Raw genomic sequence first — 22139 nt, 5'->3', positions numbered from 1 at the left:
TTGGTATGGTACAACACAGAACTCCTTCATAGATTGTCGATATGTTAATTGGCAATGGCAGTTTGGAAGTCTGTCATTCACACTCTGTTCAGTTATTCTTGCACGTACCTTTGTTAGGTATACAGACTGACTTTCTAACATGGGTAGTGGTGAAGTTTTGTCACCAGTGAACTGGACTGCAGCTAACCCATACTGGAACCTGTTCCTTGAAGCCATTGTATACATGCTAAAAGGCATAGTCCTTTCCTCATAATGCAGCGGGGGACTTAGCATGGTTAGAGTTATACTTGCTTAATAAAAAGAATTCCTTGGGAAGTTGAAAGTCCTTGCTATTCTTGCAGAGCGCCTGGCTCCAGTTCCCAGAACCCACGTTTCGGAGCTCATAACCAACTGTAATTCCAGCTCCGGGGGATCTGATGCCTCTGATTTCCTTGGGCACCCGTACTCGTGCACACACCCAGACGTCTATTAAAGATAGTAAAAGTATAAAAATGCCTCGGGGTATACCGAAGAGATTAGTTATAACTAAGTGGGTCAGTGACATTTGGGCTGAAGCTTGAAGAGTCAGATTTGAGCAGGAAGAGAACAGACGGAGGTGGGAGAAGCACACTCGTCTATTGTAGGCAAGGAGACGAGCAGAGGGCTAGATGACAGAAATGCACCATTGGGGCCTTCCCATGTCCGTTTGGGTCCTTTGACCAGTGACCATGATGAGCACACAGCACACATTTGAAGCCAAGAAGTACAAAGGCATATACAAGGACCAGTAAGTACTCGATCAAACATATTTTCTTGCTTTCTTTTTATCTATCTATCTATCATCTATCATCTATCTACTTATTTTTGAGACAAGGTTTTGTGTGGTCCAAGGTGGTCTTAAAATCTTTGTAGCTCAGGTTTGTAGCCAAGCATATCCCCAAATGTCTGAAGCTCTCGTGTCTGCTTTATGAGTCCTGGGATTGTAGGCATGCACCATCACACTCAGGCTGGAGCATACATTTTCAGTGTGAGGGGTACTATATGTATATATATATAAACATTTCAATCAGGAAAGGTGATTAGTTTTAAAAAAGACTTCCTGGAGGAACAGCAAGAAAAGGTTTAGGAGCACTAGATTGCCAGAGTACAAGAAGAATAAAAACAGCAGAGATTTATTGTGAATGGCGTCTTAAGGAATCTACTTTTTGGGCTGGAGAGATGGCCCAGTGGTTAAGAGCACTGACTGCTCTTACGAAGGTCCTGAGTTCAATTCTCAGCAACCACATGGCAGCTCACAACCATCTGTAATGGGATCTGGTGCTCTCTTCTGGTCTGTCTAAAAACAGCTACAGTGTACTCATATATAATAAATAAATAAATCTCTTTTTTTTTTTTTGTTTAAGGAATCCCCTTTTTACTATATGAACAGTGAGAAGCCAGCTCAGGTTTTGTGGGAGACAGTGACATAGTTGAAACTGAACTTTTGGAGGATGACTTTGTTGGCAGAGACAAGGAAGCGTGGACAGAGGATGAAAGGCATATACAGCATTTGAAGTACCTGCAACTCGTCCACAGGGCAATATCCAGCGGGGACTGGATACCTTGAGGAAGGGATAGAGAAGTCATGTACTTAAACCTGTTTGCAAGAACATTGAGACTAAGTAGTATGGGCAAGGCAAAGGGTGCACGGTGAGTAAGACTGGACTGAAGGCTTCAGTGACCAACACCGTCATTAGTACCGAGTCATGCTTCATCCTTCATTATGGGACACTTTTATCCTGATATTTTACATTGATAACTCCTGGGGGGTTACCCTGCAAACCACACAGGTTGCTTAGAATGCCTTCATTGGGATTAGGACCACAGTGTTTCAAAGTAGAACGATTTCTTTTTCAGCCAGCTGTATGCAATCATAGCATCTGGTAACCCTTGGCTACCTCCTGCCCAGCCTTTCAGCTAAACAGATACTCATCAGTATGAATTTTAATACTGACAGCTGCATAGAAAAAGAAAACAATCTCTGGGAACCTCCCTTGGTCTACCTTCTCCAGGGATTGTTGGCCAAATCCCAGCAGAAGGATCCTGGATCCTCATTTAGCCAAGAGAAGGCAGATAATGTCACTTAATTGGATGTCTAGACTTTTGATATGGAAAACCACTTACGAACCGGGTGGGACATTGAGAAGCAATTCCGGGGGTCAGGGATAACTTTCTCACAGTTACATCTTTCTTGCCTACTTTGGCTCTTCTCCCTGGACAATCTCTTTCAACAGCAGATTATGGGGTGTGTTTGGTGGCACCTCGGTTTAACAAGCAAATACATGTCAGCTTGAAGATCAGACATTGGGGACAGGCCTTTATTAGCAACGAAGAGGTGTAAGGTTCAGAGAAGAGAGAACAATCGTTCACTTCAGGGTTTGCTGCTTCGTTTGGTAATTTACAATAGTCAGAAAGCTCCATTTTAGTCCCACTAAGGCTCAGTCCTATAGCTGTAAGTATGGAGTAAGATTCCATGAAAACTATTCAAGGCGTCTAAACCTTTGTTCCCTTTTTGACTTATAAGATACAGAACATAGCAGAACCAGTCATACAGGGTTTCTGCGAAAAGTCAACAGCAACACAAATAAAGCAACAAGCAGAGACACAACACAGCTCATATTTAAGAAATGGCCTCTATGAATAATGTTTTGGACACAGAGAAAAGAACGATGTAAAGATGTAAAGAACGTGATTTTCTTGACTGTGAAAGCAACGCTTATTTGCTGAGCTGAGAAGAATTCGAAACCCTAACACAGGAACCGTATGGAAGATGTGTCAGTTACCTTTCTTGCAGCTGTAACAAAATGCCCAAGGAAAGCAACTTAGGAAGGAAGTGCTCCCTTTGGCTCAGCGTGTGAGGCCTGGCAAAACATGGAAGATGTGCAGCTAAGAGCATCTCTAGCTTTGGTTATCAGAACCTGGTCACACTGCAATCCAAGGTCAGGAAGCTCAGAAATGCCTCCTGGTGCTCTGCTTGGTTCCCTGTTTCACTCAGCCTGAGACTGTGTGCCACAGGATAGTGTTGCTCACATGCAGAGTGGGTCTTCTCTCAATTAGACCCTCCGGAAATGCCCTCCCAGACCCACCCAGGTATTTGTTTCTGCTGTGGTGCTAAACCCGTACAAGATGATAATCAAGACTGACTGTTGTGGAGAGGAAACTCTTGGGCTTACTACTGATGAAGTTTAATGCAAGAATGTGGCTTCGTTCTGCAGGTTGATGGGCTTTTTTACTGTCAATGTTGCCAAATCTGCCTTGGGGAGGAACACCAAAGCAAGGCTTGCATTGGGAACAGACATCTTTGGTGATGTTATGTGACAGAGATAGTGACTACCAAGTGCTCTAATGGAGGAGTATCACCTCATAAAGGGCACACATAAAAGAAGTCACATTCTTACCACTCCAATCAGATAGCTTATTTCTCTACTTACCCTGGGAAGGAATAAGTACTGTTTAGGTAGAGGCTCCATGAAACTACAGTCGTAGAAATCCCCTCAGAAAGATGATAGCATGTTTATTCCTCATGATGTTTATCACATATAAGTGTAAGAATGCATAAAAGATAGAAACGAAACTTTATTAGTTATTTAGTGTATATTAGTTATTCATATAATTATTTCATGTTTTGATTTTTTTTTTTTTAGAAATGACATTATGTGAAAGTGTTCTACAATATATAATGTCCCTTGCATATCTGTATAGTATAATCTTCCCTAGGACAATGCAATATCTTGGACCCTTGAGTAATATAAACTTCATAAGGGACTCATAAGGACTTTGGGGCCTTTAAGGAAGTACTTATGTGACAAATGGCGTAAGTATATGATTTGGGAACCCAAAGCATCAGATGAATTAAAGATATGAGAGACTGGCTCGCTCATGGCAGAGTTTAATAAATCTGGTGTTTACATCTATGGTGATTTATATATGCTTGGCCCAGAGAGTGGCACTATTAGAATGTGTGGCCTTGTTGGGGGAAATGTGTCATTGTGGGGGGGTGGGCTTTGAGATGCTCCTCCTAGCCACCTGGGAGCCAATCTTCTCCTTTCTGCATTTGGAACAAGATGAGGACAACATCAATTGGTGCTGCTTACAGGTTCAGAGGTTCAGTCTGTTATCATCATGGTGGGAAGCATGGCAGCATCCAGGCAGACACGGCGCAGGAGGAGCTGAGAGTTCTACATCTTCATCCAAAGGAAGCCAGGAGCAGACGGTCTTATGGGCAGTAGGAGGAGGGTCTCAAAAGTTCACCTCCACAGTGACACACTTCTTCCAACAAAGCCACACATACTCCAACAAAGCCACACCTCCTAATAGTGCCACTCCCTGGGGCAAGCATATTCAAACCACAACATTTATAACAAATCTTACCTGGCATCATTCTCCAAAAGAAAACACTACGAATCTGACAAAACCCAAGGCTGAGGAGCACATGCTTCTCCCTGTGGCTCATCACTCAGCCCTTATCGTCATCTTCAAACAATAGAGAAGGAAGGCAATAGAATTTTAGTTTGTACAATCACTCAGAAAATAAGCATCACATCTCCTATATTCCACAAGTGCATTGTTACCATGATAGTAGAATGTGAAAAAAAATCAGCTCAATAAACATACAGAAATCCAACAAGCATGTCACCACCACCCTAGTGACCACAGATGTTTAGAAAAATCCCCAAATGCCAGAAAACAAAAGAAGGTAGAAATGCCTAAATAATTAATAGAATTCATTACAGAAACACAAGACTATTTTAGTCATATGTGGGATGTATGCCTATAACCTATATATAGCATTTGGAGGGCACTGGAAGAGCTGGGGTTCAAAGATAGCCTGGGCTCTATGAGTCCCTGTCGTCTCCCCTTTCTCCACAGTCATATTTTATTATTAACAACATTCCAGATTTACCCCATCAGGAAACCAGAAGAAAACTCTATAATCAAAAGTCCTTTCTAAAATCCAAGATGGCTTTTTGGCTAAAACTAAGCAGTCTTACAGTATATTCATTATCCTTACTACTAAGTGTGGTGGAATATGCCTTTAGCCTCAGACCTTGGGAAACTGAGGCAGGAGGATCATGAATTTGATGTTAGCTTGAACTACTTAGCAAGACTTGGTCCTAAAACAGCATGAAGCAGAACAAGATAAACCTCCAACCAACTGTCCAGCCAAAGGAAAACCTCAGTAAAGTAGTATTATAAGGTGTTTACTTTGTGCGATGAGGAATAGTTTGCTTTATCTATTAGCAATGTCATAGTAATGATTAATTAAGAAAAAGCAAAGAGATACACGATTACCTGTATAGTCTCATACTGTCAAGGTTCTATTAGTTAATACAGTAAAAGGAAAAGCATTCAGTTATAACTCTCGAGGGAAAATTGGTTAGACATAAATTTTATGAACATGAAAAAAAAAAGAAATTCACTTTCAAACTAAGAGAACTGCTAGTTGTGGCAACATGTGCTTGTAATCCCTAATTCGAAGTTGAGGTAGAAGGATCTCGAGTTCAAAGCTAGGCTCAGCTGAATAGCAAGTCTGAATCTAGCCTGGGGGCTATCAGAGAGACCCGGTCTTAAACAATAGCAAACTATTGAAATAACTAAACGATTAGAACAAAGAAGAAACATATAAGTGGCCAGAGTTGGATCAGTGAGCAAATATTCATGAATGTCTATCTGTTAGGAAACATTTTGGAACTTCTGCGGCAAAGGTCTTCCTCTTCCTTCTCTTCTTTTTCCTCCTTCTCCTCCTCCTTTTTCTTCCTTTTTGTTTTACTGAGGCAGAGTTTCTCTGTGTAGCCCTGGCTATCCTAGAACTCACTCTGTAGACTAGGTTGACCTTGAACTCAGAAATCTACCTGCCTTTTTTCTCCCAAGTGCTGGGATTAAAGGTATGGGCCACCACCACAAAGCCAGCAGAGATATTCTTGTCCTCAAGAACATTATTTACTTTCTAATGGGGAGAGGTGAAAAGGAAAGGAGAAGGAGGAGGAGGAAGAGGAGGAGCGATAGGGGAGGAGTAGGATGGGGGAGGAGGAGAAGCAGCTGCCACCAATATAAATTTAGAGTGTGAAAGGTACCAAGATCCAAATAAACAGGGTGTGGGGGTGGGACAGAGAGGCTGGATGATAACGACAAGGTGTCATTTGAGTGGAAACTAAAGGATAAGAAGCCAGACTTGCAAGGAAACAGTAAGGGAATATCCTCAAAGGGACATAGGTTTGAATACAGTGTTGGTAAGGAATAGACAGGTACTGTCCCTGGAATCACTGAATCCTTCTTGCAAGAACCAATCTACTGCCCCTGATATTGTGGTCTAGGGACTAAAGGCCTCAACTGCCGTGTGTCAGATTCTATGCCAGGACCCCAAAACACGAATTACAAAGCCAAACTATCCTCATGGATTCTTCATTCCTGGAGTAAAAGACAGAGAATATATGTTCTAAGTTTGAATAGAAAACTAACAATGCCAGATGACAGAGGAGGTCCTGAGAGGAGGTGAGATTGCACCTCACACGGAGCGATGAGAAAGCCCACTCTGAATTGACAGCAAAGCAGCCACATGAAGGATGTCTGGACAGAGCCTCAAGACAGCCAGGAGAAGTTTGTTTGTTTGTTTAAGAAGAAGCAAGTATCTAGACACCTAAGCAGGAGAGAGACAGACATACTCTGGGCTATGTTTATAGACCTTGGTAAACAGACATAAAAGAAGACTGGAGACATACGTGTGGGTCTGATAAGGTAAGAAGCCAGGGCTAGAGAGATTAGATCGTGTCTTAAGGGAGCTTGGAGTTGAGAGTCCTGTGTTCTAACTTTAGATTGTGATTGGGCTGGCTCTTCGTCTCCTCATCTGTCACGTAAGGGTAGTAGTTGAGCCCACCTCAGGTTGTAGAATGAATCTGATGATGTATGTGTAAGGAGAGAGGAGAGAAGGGGTAGGAAAAAGAAACAGGGAGAGAAGAAAGGGGGCGGGGAGAGAGAGACTATTCTCTCCAGTCAGGTGGCCAATTGGATTCTGTTCTACTGTCCCTTCACCTGTTCCCACAGCTTGCCAGTACTGGGATAAGGAAGAATACCTAGACATCATGTCTCCTCTGCTTCCAAGCAGGAGGAGCTCCCACTTCTGAGAAGAACTTAACCTAAATAATTTATGACATTTGGGTTAAGATTGTTTTAAATAGAAATGACAGTATGACACAAACATTGTAAAAGAGAGGTGGTATAATCTTGCCTAACTGAGGACTGTTCTCATGTTTGAAAATCACCCCGAAGTTCTCTGTGGTGCTGGATGTGGGTGTGTATGTAAAGACTGTTCCCATATTTGACTATCACCCTGACATTCTCTACAGTGCTGGACGTGGGTGTCGGTGTTATCTGTGTGTGCAGTGTGGGAGATGGAATGTTCCATTTTCCTTTCCCCATACACAGTGCAGACGCCTCTTTGCAGACTCTAATTAACTGGATCATTGTGATTAACACACCACTTACCTCTAATCCAGTGGTGGCTCACACTAAACCGGGAGTTTTATTTTTCTCATTGTGCAGTTTGAAGAGAGTTTGCTAGAATAGTTGGGTATTTTCCCATTTTAATGGAAAAAAAACCATCAAGTTTTAAAACTAAATAAAAAATATTATGTTTGATGTGTTTAATGCAATACCAAAACCATACATAGCTGTGGTAATAATCATATTTGACACATTTATAGAACAGTCAAGGTAGGCAAGGTAGCCTTTCTTTCATCCTCCCTTCCTCCCTCCCTCCCTCCCTCTCCCCCTCTTCTTTCTTTCTTTCTTTCTTTCTTTCTTTCTTTCTTTCTTTCTTTCTTTCTTTATCTCTTTCTTTCTTTCTTTCTTTCTTTCTTTCTTTCTTTCTTTCTTTCTTTCTTGTTTTGAGCTGGTAGATTTCTCTTTGTATCCCTGGATATCACTGAACTAGCTCCGTAGACCAGGGCTAAACTTAAACTCCAAGATCTGCCTGCCTCCGCCTCCCAAGTGCTGGGATTAAAGGCATATATGTCTCACCACCACCCAGCTGATAAGGCCTTTCTATATCCCAACTGAAAGATATCTGTAGAGTTTCCAGATTAGCTGGATTTAAAATGTTTTTTTTTAAAACTTTGTAGAGAGCACTCTATTGTAATGTTTTAATATGTGCATGTGCATGCATGTGCACACATGTGCATACACGGACATGCCATGACATATAGGTAGCAAGGACCTTTATAGGCTGAGCCACCCCAATTGCCCCCCTTCAGAGAGCTTTAAAGTATTTAACAGGAACAGATTTTTAAAGCAACGTTTTGCTATCCATCCTAAACCAGCCTTAAACTTACTATAGCAACCTTCCTGTCCCAATCTGAGATCAGAGGCATGTATTATCATTCCCAGTCAACATTAAAATGATTGATTTCATAGTGCCTAGTACCTAGCTATCATTCTGTGGTATTTATTATTTGAGCATTCTTCCTTCTGGAGACTGTGCCTGCTTCTATGTCTTATTCGAAGACTGTAAGAAACTGCCTGTGAACCTTGTGTGCACATCAGGTTACACCTTGCAAATAAAGCTTTCGTTAGATGTTGGAGCATCTACTCATCATTTCAAGAGAGCAGGACCAGCTAGAGGCCCTCTTCCCTACTGTGATGGAGTGGAGGGAAAAATGCCAAGCTTGCTCTTAGTAAGACTTTAGAGGTCTAGGTAGCCAACCCAACTTGCTCTTTAAAGCTTGCTTTTGCCCTCTGAGTTCATGAGGCTACCACTTGGAATGTATGCAGTTAGTGGGAAGAGAGAGGATGCCCCACGTGGCTTCCGTAGTGCATATAGAGAAAAAGAGGTGGAGGAGACTAGAACTCAGGTTCTTTTACTCATCAAAGAAATGTCCAGCCAGGAAGAGAGAAGTGAAATTGGATGTTTTCCTTTCCTCATCTGCAGTCTCCTTAGTGGTCTGAACAGTTTATTTTTAACCTCCAATTATATGGATCATTGCAATTAATTAATATGCCACCTACATCCCATAAGATGTCGACTAACAGTACTAACCTTGAAGGCTTTCGCCTTCCTGTGACTTTTTTCTTTAATAGTGTCTTGTGTAGATTGGCCCTGAATTCTCTGTGGCTAAAGATGATTTTGCATTTCCTGAACTCCGTGCCTCCATTTCCCAAGTACTAGGATTGCAGGTGTGTGCTTTCATGCCACATTTATGTGGTGCTGAGAATCAAATGCAGAGCTTCTGGCACGCTACACCTTACCAGCTGAGCACGCCTGCGATTTCTAAATTAATGTACACGAACATTAAACTTTTTTGTTTAAGAGCCTAGGTCTTAAACTAGATACACTTATTATTCATTCAATGAGACCAGTGCAGAACCAAGGTCGGGGTTCCTCAGTACTGTGGGATTTATGTAGACGAATGCTATGTGCATGAAATAGGATTGGACGATTGGGTTTCTTGATCTTAGGTTTATCATCAGGACTGAACCTGGGTCTGCCATTACTGATCATGGCCCCTAGAATGTAACCTGGAAGAATTTAAGAGCTGTGCTTTTGGTCTCTTCCTGCTTTTCTTCCCCATTTATTCCGATTCATGAGGCAAGCCTCCAATAACGTCTTATCTTTGCATCACCTGTTCCTTCGTTAAATAGGTTGTCTCACTGTCTGTCGTCCACTGCCCAGAGACAATCTGGATGACACAATAGTGTAGGCTCTACGCTGAGCTTAGGGATTCACAGAATGACCTGTAATGTGGGTTGGGTGCAGGGCCTTCCTTGGAAAGCAGGATATTCCTGATGCGCAAAGGATATGCCACATGCACTTGCTGCTCCTGACTTAGAATGCCTCACATACGTTCTCATTTTAATAGCGTTTACTTATTTTTTTATGTATGCATGCCTGCGAGAGTTGGAATTTATTCTTTTCTTCTACTGTGAGATCTCGGAACTGATTTCTGGTTATCAGGCTTATACGGCAAACACTTTTACTGGTTGAGCCATTTCTATGACCCTGTTCACTTTAAAAACATGCAGGTATATGTATGCACATATGTATTATTGTATGCATGGTTACATTATCTGTATGTGTGGGCATGCTAGCTCCACAGCACTCATGTGGATGTCAGAGGACAACTTGTGCATGTTGGTTCTTTCCTTCTACGGCGTGTGCCTGGAGATGGGGTGCAGGTCATTGGCTGGGCAGCAAGCACCTTTATCTACTGAGTCATTGCTCCATCAATGCACATTTTAAGCACAAATGAACTAAAATAGATAAATTACTAGATGTTGCTAAACCCCAGTAAGCTAATTATTATGTTGATGAAAATGTCAGTGCTTTGATTAACGTTGTTACACTTGCAAGAGTTACATGGTGATGTGTGTCATTCCAGACATTCTTCTTGTCCGGGAGTTGACCAAACTTAAAAATGAGTAGCATATTTCGACTAATAGTCATAGGGGAGAAAAATGCATCTAACTCATGAAGAGACACAAAGTAGGAATGGTTTCCCCAAGATTGACTCAGAAACAGTCTCGTAAACTTACAGCCCCTTGGGGCGCAGTCCAAACTTATTAACAATGATTTACACAGCAAAACAGGCCCTTCTACTTCTGGCCTTAGGCATGGGAGTCCACTCAGCCCTTTTCCCTTCAAAGCTGTGTTGTACATGTAACATGAAATCAGGAGGTAAACTGTTGAGGAGGAAGGGGGCAGGAAGGAGGAGGCAGATAGGGTGGGGCTGCAGAAAGAAGCTCAACAACAACATCAACAACAATAATAAAAAGGCCCATTACTTGGTACGCTGATTTTAAAAAGCCAATTTAAAAAAATATTCTTCTATCTCTAGATTTTTAGATACGATAATAACAAAAGTTACAAAAGCTTTAATCATTTTCCCATTTGTATAAATATTTGAGCATAGAATCATAGATCTCTGTTTCTTGTCTGTTTGTCTTTAAAGGATAGTTAACTGTAAGGACACAATGAATCATTTAAAATCTTTTCCCTCCTGGCGGAAATTGATCACATTGTCTTGAAAGACCACCCATACCCTCCACCATTTCCTAGGCAGCCCTTTCTCCTCCGTTTCTGCTGACCAATAGTTATATTTCCTCCATTTCTGCTGACCAATAGTTATATTTCCTCCGTTTCTGCTGACTTATATTTCCTCCGTTTCTGCTGACTAATAGTTATATTTCCTCCGTTTCTGCTGACTAATAGTTACATTTTGTTTACCCTTTTATTCCATAGACACTCACTCCACCCCTGATGGGCACTGTTCTCTAGCTGTTCTTGGTTTCTTTTGTATAATTGTGTTTTTACTTTAATTTCCCCCAAATTCTTGCCTTGATCATTTACAGCAATTTTGTTTTTACATTTATTGACTACAGATCCTTTTTTCAAGGGTGTCTTCTATATAGATTTAGGTTGTCTTCTAGTTTCCTAGAAATACAGTGGTTTTCTCCTATGAAATTCATTGTATTCTCACTTCAGTGAAAATATATTTAATATAAAATGAATTATATTGGATCTGTAGGATAAAAAAATAGAAATCTAACAGATAGTACAAGTATGTAAATCATATGTAAAGATAGTTTAAAATCAGTTTCCATGTGTACATATTTTTTCCTTTGGGGATACTTCATCTTTTTGGAAGTAGGCAGAAGTGGGAATTGTACAACACTGTGATTATACTAAATGCTATTGAGTATTTTGCTTACAAATGAATAATTATATGGAAACATAAATTATAGTCTAATAAAAGTTTTTGATTGCATGTGACCATTTTTGTCCCTGTCCATAAAATTATAAATAAACCCCAGTCACCATGCAGTGTAGAGAATAGTCCAATACAACCTCGATCGTCAAACACTACCATTATTTACTTAGTCTTCCCAAAATAAGAAGCACAGGCTAAGTTCATCAGATCAGTGCCGAGGCAAAGCTCGGTGAACATTTGCAAGACACAGCCGGTCTGCTCTCAATAACAGCCTGCTTGCCCCTCGTGAGTCTGAGTGCTGGGGCAGGTAGGGTTTCCACAGGCGGTTGGGGGGCAGCTCCTCAGAAGCTCTGGTAGCCTCAAGGAGCAAGACATCCTCCCGGGTTGACTTAGAGGAAGCCAAGGCCGGTTCTAGGAGGCACAGATACAGATTTCAGAGAAAGGAGGGAGAAGGTGGCTGGGCTCCCAGAAGGATGCTGGGAAGACTATCGGGCCTTATTCATGAGAGCACAAACATCACAGGTGTACCTGCTGGTCAGAGCAGAGGGACATTCTGGTAGCAGTCAATTTGTGTTAGATTTTCTTGATCAAGAAGGGTGGAGCTAAACCATTTTGCTAATCAAAGAAATCTTTTTATTTCAATTTACTCTGCATCATTTCTAATCATCTTGTGTATTCTGTATTGACTTTGAATACATTATTATTATTGAAAATCAAAACTCAGATTTCCCTAATGAGGTCTGAACTCACCTCTCTGTTCTGAGAGTCCTGTTTATTGATAACAGGGCGGGACTATTGAGAAGAGCACTTCAGGATTAAGAACAGAAGGTGTGTGTGTGTGTGTGTGTGTGTGTGTGTGTGAGAGAGAGAGAGAGAGAGAGAGAGAGAGAGAGAGAGAGAGAGAGAGATGGGGGGCAGGAGAATGCCAATCCCTGAGGGTCTTGAGACCCCAGTATCAAGGGTCAGTAATACGAGAAGCCACCACTCTCTGTGGTAAAGGAGGAAACTCACAACATCGTGGCAAAATCAGTTTGAGACTGACTAAGAAAAAAAAATCTCAAAGGTCATTAAATGTATGGGAAATTTGTATACAATGAAACAAATTTTGGGGACCATAAAACAAGTTAGAGAAATAGTGTGAGCTTAGTAGGTTCGTCAATGGGACAGACAACAAGGGGGTGTTCCCAAGAGCAAGATAGCAAGGGATCGTGGGGGTCTCAGGAGATGATAAATGATTTGTGGGAGGATACTAGGACCATCCCTCCCACCCCCTGAAAAATTCCATGTGGAAGGGGGTGTGATGGTGACACGTGCTCTCAAGGACGTCCCGGTTAAGAGACTTTCACTGCCAATGGTTTTCAGGTATGGTTTCTAGGGTGAACTGGTCACCCTGCTGCGAGCTCCTCCAGGTAGCCTCACGAGAGAGGTTCCTGTGACTGGAAGACATCAGAGTACAGGTCTGTTTCACCAACACTCGGACTACAGGATACTTGAGAACGGCTGTCTCTGCAGCCTCCGGGATCTGCGCTCTCCAGTCTTCCCCACTGTCTTTCTATAGCCCCTTCTGAGGCTTGGCTCATCGTCCGGACATCTTTCGTGGATCCCTCTGTATCTGCTCTAACTGACCCACCCCACTTTTCTAATAGTGTCTTGTGTCTTTTATTAGTGACACTTACTGTCATTACTGATTTTTTTCAGAGACTTTTTTTTTTTAAGGATTTACTTTTATTTATATGAGTACCCCGTTGCTGTCTTCAGACACACCAGAAGAGGGCATCGGATCCCATTACAGATGGTTGTGAGCCACCATGTGGTTGCTGGGAATTGAACTCAGGATCTCTGGAAGAACTCAGTGTTCTTAACTGTTGAGTCATCTCTCCAGCCCATTTTTCAGAGATTTTTAAATTCAGGTTTTATCTAGAGATTTTTAAAAAAAGTCCTTGATGTTAATCCTGTGTGTTTTCACACACACACACACACACACACACACACACACACACACACACACACTCAGCTGAGACTCATTTGTGTCTGAAGCCTTTCCCCGCCCTTCCTCCAATGAGTCACCTCTGCCTGGCCACAGCCTTCCACAAAGCGCATCCATGCAGGTCTTCTTTGTCAAACCTAGAACTCTTCCTGGCACTGGGGGCTCGTTTTCAACTCTGTGACACAGAGATCCTCCCTTAACCATTTCTTATCAAATCCATATTCTCTGGCCCAAATCCATCCTTTCATATCACTTTTAAGATTTTTTTTTTTTTTAAGTTTAAAAATCTTGAAGAATATCTCTATCCTTACAGACCACGGCGATCTAAAGCTTTGCCCACCCGGGAGTCTGAACCTCTAACGCCCACAAGTAGCCGAGAACTAAAAATGAAACCAGAAATCCCCTGAGTTGGTGACACAGTACACCAGCTGTGTCAGACAACAGACACAACACAACATGAAAAGCTACGGGAAACTGAAGATGCCAGAAATGTCTCCTCCTTCCTGTCTCCATGCGCATGTCTTTCATATTTCCTGAAGCACTGAGAAAAGTTAAAGCTGAAGAAGCAACCCCACACGGTCCCATGCTGGGCACAGTCGACATTAACGCCGAGTATTAAATTTTCAACAATTAATAATATTTTGAAGGAAAAAGAAAATCATAACCAAACCCTCAAGAATTTATAAATAAGAATTATTTTTTAAACTTATTTGGCTTTATGATAAATACTGTGTGTGTGTGTGTGTGTGTGTGTAAGGGAAATATAAAATGAACCAGAAAAAAAAAAATCATTTCCCTTCATTTAGTGTTCAAAGCACCCTCCAAAGAAAACAGTGTTGCTTCAATAGGTGACCGTCAGAACATCCAACAATTGAAACCCGTGTCATTGCTGGTACTTACATCCTGGCAGCTGGCAACGATGGTGTGACTTGCATGGTGGCTCAATATGCTAGTGATTGTTTTGCTTCTTTTGGCTCACACACACACACACACACATATATATATTCTCCTCTCATTTGCATGCATAATGACCTCAACGCCAGGCAATTACCCACTTTCCTCCCAGGATGATTTATCCGTGTGGTGTGGTTCGAGGAATTCCTCCCCTTCACTAATCGTTCGTACCTCCACCCAGAGTTGCATCAAACAAGAACCGAGACACCTGTCAGCTACCTCCCTTAAATCAAGTCTAGAGACATGTCTATAGCCCTAGGATTCTGCCCTATTAGTTTTTGAGTTCTTCCTTGGGGACCAATTTAAAGAAAACCTTATCTTCATTGAAGAACGTTGTAATCTGTTCTTGCTGGCAAATCGTGCACTTTCGTCTCGTTTAATACCAATGTTTTAATCTCTATTCTGTAGTGGTATTATCTGTAGGGTTATCTGAAGGGTTATCTGAAGACCAGAATCAAGAGTTACTTGCTAGGAGCACAAACCACTGGGTTCACTCGGGCTTCCTGAACTAGAGTCAGCAGCCTTAGCAGCGCCTGTATTGCAGCATGACAAGGCTTATGGATACAGAGGGTTGTAACCACTGCCAAGCTTTCATGTCCCATTTTTCTTCTTAAAACAGTAGCTTATAACATCACAATGCTACATCACAAAGTGAAAAAAAAATGCTTGTTCTCACTAGATTCTTAAAAATGAAAATTCAGTATAAGCTACTTCCTAGAGTCAGGAGTGGTCAATACCCCAGTCAGCCTTACTTGTTCTTCAGTCCTCTTTCTTCTCTGTGTGGTTGAATACGCTCTTGGCGAGTAGTCAGGGGAGAGGGTCCTCCAGTCTTCTTGCACCTCTTCTCCAGAAACTCGGAGGACTGAAATGGCTGGGGAGGCAGCTCAGTGCACATGCGCGGTGCATACTTAGAATCCCAGCACTGGGAAGGTTGAGACAGGTGGATCCCTGGGACTCACCGATCTACCGAGAAACCTGTCTCAAAGAACAAGGTGGCTGACACCAAGGAGCAACACCGAGGAGGTTGATCTTTGGCCTCCACACGTGTGTGCAAACATATACACCCAAAAGTATAAAAATATGTTAAAATTACTCGAACGTAGTGTGCAAAAACTTGTTTCAAAGGACTAGTCATTGTGTGCCAAAGTCATGTCTTCAATATGAAAAAAAAGGGACATAGGAGAGGGGGAGGAAGGCAGAACAAATAGGAAGATAAACACAAGGAAGAGGAGCGTGAACAGGTCCAGAGCTACTTCTGAAGCCATTCCTGCCTGAGGTAATCCTCCTCATTCAGACTCCTGAACTTGGCTGTGATCTCATGCCACTGGGTCTTACTAGGGATATCTTTGTGCCCCTTCCTCGTGGACCTTTTGGTAATGTCCAGAGACATTTTTGATGGTCCTTAACTACAGGATGGTGGTGAAGGACTAAGGCCCATGGGCCATTGTTAGCATCTGGTTTCACAGATTCGGGTGATAATAATAAATTTCCTTTGATGTTCAGGGAATACTCCCTGCAAAAAGGAATTATTCCACCCAAAATAACAGTAATGCAAGGTTGAAAACCCTTGACCTAGTTGACCTTGCCTTACCACATGGTATAAGACCTTTGTCTATCCCCACCTCCCATCCACTCCCATTAGTAGGTATTTGTGAACATTTCCACTCCAAGCCCTGGTCTAAGTTTACTCTAAAGCCTGTCTGAAAAGTTAGACAGGGACTTTATAGAAAAGATATGGCCTCCTAAATGGAGGGCACAAAGCAGGCTCAGGCTTTGACCATTGCCTTGCCCTCTATAGAGGAGTTCAGAGGGATATCTCTTCTTCTCCCTGTCTGTAGAAGATGAATCTTCAGATGCCTTACTGACAACCTAGGTCAGCTAATAAAATCCTTAAGGTTTCTTATGCTATCCTATTTCTACCTTCAAAATATATTTTAATGTTTTAATTGATAACAGCTCTCTGCAAATTGCCATACAGCAGAGAAAGGGAGCAGGGAAGCAGGTAAGGAAGAGAGGGTCACATTGTAATGGTGTTGCTGAGCTTTTACATGACAGAGAACCATGAGATTTTTGTGACATGTTATTTTGGAGGGAGAGGCTGAAAGAATGGAACTGATATTTTATTTGGCAATAGTTATTTTAGAGTTTCAAAGTTCATCACGTGCAGAAATACTAACCTTGAGAGCAGTAAGAGATTCAGAGTTTGTAATAACTTAGTTCAGAATGTTCTGGTAGCATGGGGAGGAGTCAAACCAAGAGTGTGACATTCTTTCATTTTCTGGTAATATAATGGCTATTTGCTTGTGTGTGTGCTAGTATACATTAAACCTTCTAATATATTTAATTAATTCTCATAGTAGGCTTCTGACAATCAACTGTTACTCAAACTTCATGGTGCTAAGATGCACTTTTTTCATACCTAACATCTCTGAATTCAAAATACACCATATAGTGGAATATATATATATATATATATATATATATATATATATAGAGAGAGAGAGAGAGAGAGAGAGAGAAACAGATAGAGACAGAGAGAGACAGAGATACAGAGAGACACAGAGAGACAGAGAGAGTGATAGAGCTGTCTACACTGCAACTCATATGCAAATTGTCATTTCTTGATTATTGCTCCTGGTAGTACGAAAGTTGCTACATCAAAACAGGATTTGTAAGAAAATCTTAAAGGCAATTGACCTCTTGTTTTTAAAGAAATGACCATCACCAGTGTTGTGTTGATCTCTTGGTGAGGACCTAAGTCCAGTCCCTAGCACACACATGCAAACGCATGCTGTGGTGATACATATTTCTAATCCCAGTGCTGGAGAGGTAAGGATAAACGGATCCTTGGGATTCTCTGGCCAGTGAGCCTAGCCTCTTGGCGAGCCCCAGGTCCCAGTGAGAAACTCTGTCTCAGAAAAGAAAGTTGAGAGTGCTTCTAGAGAATGATGCCTGAGACTGACCTCTGGCCTCTCCGTGCACACATCAAATGTGCACATGCATACACATGCACCTGTAAGGCTCACATACACATGCGGATACACACAAAAGAAATGAATACCATCAATGCTGTTGATGACAGAGAGGCTAATAGAGGTGAGGATACTGGGACAAAGTCATAGGATGCCATATTTGAGGACTATTAATATTATATTTTCTAAGATTTTTTTCTTTCTTTAAAAAATTTATTTAATTGTTATGTGTACAATGTTCTGACTGCATGTATGCTTTTGTGCCAGAAAAGGACATCTGATCCCACTGCAGATGGTTGTGAGCCACCATGTGGTTGCTGGGAATTGAACTCAGGACCTCTGGAAGAGCAGCCGGTGCTCTTAACCGCTGAGCCATCTCTCCAGCCCAAGATTTTTGTTTTACCTTTGTAAATATATTTAAGTAGCTCTTTCAATAAGTATGGGATCAGAGGGGCACAAGGACACACAGCCCTATAATCTTGTCTATCTTAAACCCCATCTTAAAGAAGAGATATGAAATACAAATTCCATATTACAGGAAAACATTGTGTGCAACCAGCAATCCTTTTGTTTCTTTCTTTAAACAGGTTCTCATGTAAACCCAGCTGGTCTTGAAGTTATTATGTAGCCAAGGATGACTTTCAATCCTCTTCTTTCTGGGTCCTAGAATTACAATGTGTCACTCCACCTCGTGTGCAGGTGAATCCAGGTGGTGTTTCCATGGTTGTGGGCACCCCAGGGAGTCCTGCGTCCTAGGCAAGCACTGTACCAGTAGTGCTACATCCTGGCAAAGTCTCCTTTTCTGATTTATATATGGGAGAACAATGAGCCTTACATAATATGGAAATTTAGAGTGAATTGCTTTCCTCTCTATGGAGAAACAATTTTTAGAAGCATCCAGCTTCTTGCTTAAAGTGACAAAGACAGTTCGTGGATGAATTCGATGTGACCTTAACTTTATTTCTTTCTGAAAATCATACTCACTTTCCACAGCACCCAACTGCTCCCCCACAATTGTTTGTAAACATCATAGGTTTGTGTGCTCATCCTGTTAGCATTTTGTGAGTTTAGAATTAGAACATTATTTTAATCTTCCTTAGTTCTTTTACAGTGTGACTCCTGAACTGAATTCATTTACCGAGACTCTTGACTCTAGAGGCAAAATCCGATTTTTAATTTCTGTTTTTCTAGGGCTCATAAAAATGTAGCTAACATCTAAAAACAAAAACAAAAACAAAACAAAACAAAACCCCCAAACAAACAAACAAAACAAACCAGGGAACAATTCTCAGCTCCAGTGACAGCAGGCCCTGTGTGTTTGTGTCAGGGATCCTTGTGTTATTCTCAGTAGTTAAAGTGAGAGTTTTGGTCCCTTTAAAAACCCAGTTATGTTGTGTGAATATGTTTTTGTTTTAATCCCAGGTGTGGGATAGGCAGCTGCTTCACAGCAGGTGATTATGATTTGCCTCATGAACCAGCAGGGGTGTGATTTTTTTTGCCAGCTGCAGATAGTTTAATTCTGGGGATTCTAGAGAGGGTCTAAAGGAGGAGAGCCCAGAGAACACCAGGGAGGCTGCTACTCCTGGTTGTTGCTGTTGTGGTTTGGTGAGAAGTTGGGGATATTCTGATGATGAAGACTGAATTTACCCCAAGGAATGCAATGACCCTGATCAGCAGGATGTAGCTTATAGAGGTCTATTCCCCTTGCCCCTGTCACCTTCTTTCTCTTCTACCTAGTGTTGGAGTGTTGGAAGGAATTAGGGAGGAATAAGGGTTTGTTTTTTTTTTTTTTTTTTTTTTTTAAAGGTACTCTTTATATATCTATCAGGCACTGTGGTGACTCGACTAATAATGCTAAAAGACATTAGAGTCATCAATGATGTGGGGAGGACTTTGCTTTATGTTTCTTTCTTACTCCACACAGAGTATTACAGAGCGGCACCTCTATGTAAAATGACCAGAATGCAATGCAATAGTCTAGTCTAGGTCATGCCTGTGGGGGCGTGTCTATGAACACTGTTTGCTTGGCCACCTTCAAGGTCAACAGGTAGCCAGGGAACCAGCTGCTCCTAACAGGAGTGTCAAAGCAGTTTAAGAACCCTGTTCAGAAGACCTCTAAGAAGTCTTAGCTTTTCAAACTTGAGAAACTCATGAATGCCTTCAGCTATTCATGTGTCCAATACGTGCTGGACACCCACTGTGTGGGAGGGCCTACGGAAAGCCAACATGACTAAGGTCTTAGGTAAAGCAAGCTTTTAGTATGCTGACATCTACACAGAGGGTGAAAGACATAACTGCCAAAAAGAGCAGCCTGATTCTTATTAAAAGTGATGGGGAAGTGTTGTTTATCAGTCATGGTTGCGTTGTTGTTGTTGTTGTTGTTGTTGCTGCTGCCGTTGCTACTTTGAAGTTCCTTTTCTATATTTTCAACTGTATTTCTTAAGAGATAACAATCCAAACCATCTCAAGAGCAGTTGCTGTGCCGTTCGTGAGAGATGTTTTCCTATGGTAAAAATTCAATTCTCTTCCCTTCTAGTAGCTATTCACAATAATTTAGGGCATGTTACTTGAGGAATGTGCAGTTGAGTGTTTATATAACTTTTGCTAGAGTGTCTACCCATCCTCCTTAGGTCCCAACTGCAAAGTGAGAGATGATTGCATCATAGCTCACCCGGAGGAACCGATAATAAACTTAGCAAACACTGGGTGAGGGGTTATGAGCAGGAGCATGAGTGGCCTTTACCCACACTGGAAGGTCTGCCCTCAGCATGGATGGTGAATGCTCCATGGCTGTGTATAAGGAGCCCTGTCTCCTAGCTCTTTTCTCCTGTATATACTCCAGCCCCTCACAGAGGCCACGTGCAATCATGGCACAACTGCATACAACTTGTTGGAAAGGGGCTGGGTATCCCTGGCCTCCCCATCCTTCCTTCCTCTGGCCTCCATACCTTCCAAGAAGTAGTGGCAATAGCCAACCAGCCCGGCTGTGGTGAACTTTTGCAAGCTGGCTCAGCTGGCTGGTAAAGATGGTGGCAGTTTAGCTCAGAGGCTAGTTCTAAATAGGAATAACTCCTAGGAATATGTGTGTGTGTGTGTGTGTGTGTGTGTGTGTTTAAGGAAGAATAAAGAAAATGTAAAACAAGTCACTTCATTTCCTCCATAGCCCTGAGACTATAGATGTGTTTGTGTGTGTGTGTGCGTGTGTGTGTGTGTGTGTGTGTGTGTGTGTGAGAGAGAGAGAGAGAGAGAGAGAGAGAGAGAGAGAGAGAGAGAGAGCATCTAAGTTTAAAAACCAAATAATCTGTGCTTCTGTTCTCTTCTGTGTGCAGGGATGCTACCTACTCTTTAACCGAGAGGCAAACAACCTGGATATTCTAACTAAAGCATGACCAAGGTGACTCACAATTTCTGTTTAACAATCCTGTTGTCTACCGATTGCTTCATTGGTATTGTGTGAGTCATCACCTAGTCTTGTATGTCTGTTGACTAAGTAGAGGGATGCATCCTGGTTTCTCCTGAAAGATTGCTTCCTCTTTGCTGTGGTCAACATCTTCACCATGACAGCCAGGTGACCACATTCCAGAGCATGAGTGGTACTCGGCTGAATTAGCAATAGCAAGAGTATCTCTACCTTTAAGCATGCAAGCATCATAATACTATCCTAGTGTCCCAGGATACTTGTCTGCCCTTTAAAACTTCACAAGCTGTTGAAGGGACAAAATAACCCAAGATGGTAAATTGGCTAAGATAAAAGATTTAAACAGGACCTTTCTTAAAATGACATTTGATTGACCTAAAGCAAAATGTGCTCCCAATTTGGGATCAAAAATCTTCAGGTAGTCCCCAGGTCTTCTGCATTTTACTATTACATTAAATGAGCAGGATTAGAAAATGTACCCGAGTTTATTAAAAAAAAATTACTTTGTAGGGTTTTTTGTTTGTTTTTTTTTTTTTGTTTTATATTTATTTATTTGTTTTATTCTACACACCATTTTAAGTCCCTTGAATTTTTAACCAATTCTTTGCTTTTCCATTTTGGGCAAGGTTAACAGAAGGACACCACTAAGACCATTACATTGGAGAGAAGAAAACCTTTTTGTGCCCTAGTTCAACATTCTCTTCTACATTGTAAGAGTAGTGGGTGTTGGCAGATCTTCATAGCTGGGTGCCGGAGAGAGTATTCCAATAGGAGGTGAACATAATCGGAAGGTGACTTGGAATCAGAGCGAGAGGTGGAAGCTTTACCTGGTGATGCTGCAGAGTACAGATGCCATGCACAGGCATGGAAACTGAGTCACCTTGTGAAGGTGTAGATGGGGCAAGGCCTTATTCTTTTCCTTTGTGTGTTTTGTTTCAACACCAGAGGTATAGCAAAGACGTTCTGGATCCGATGAGAAGTCTTGGGGTTGGATCTGGTTAATGAACAGCGAATGACTTTACAGCAGAATTCTGAGTAAATATAAAAGTCAGCTGAGATGGAAGCCATGTAAGCTTGATGCTTAAGAGCAT

This window comes from Micromys minutus (assembly GCF_963924665.1).
Source record: "Micromys minutus genome assembly, chromosome: 16".
NCBI lineage: Eukaryota > Metazoa > Chordata > Mammalia > Rodentia > Muridae > Micromys > Micromys minutus.
Note: the sequence above shows the minus strand (reverse complement) of the source record.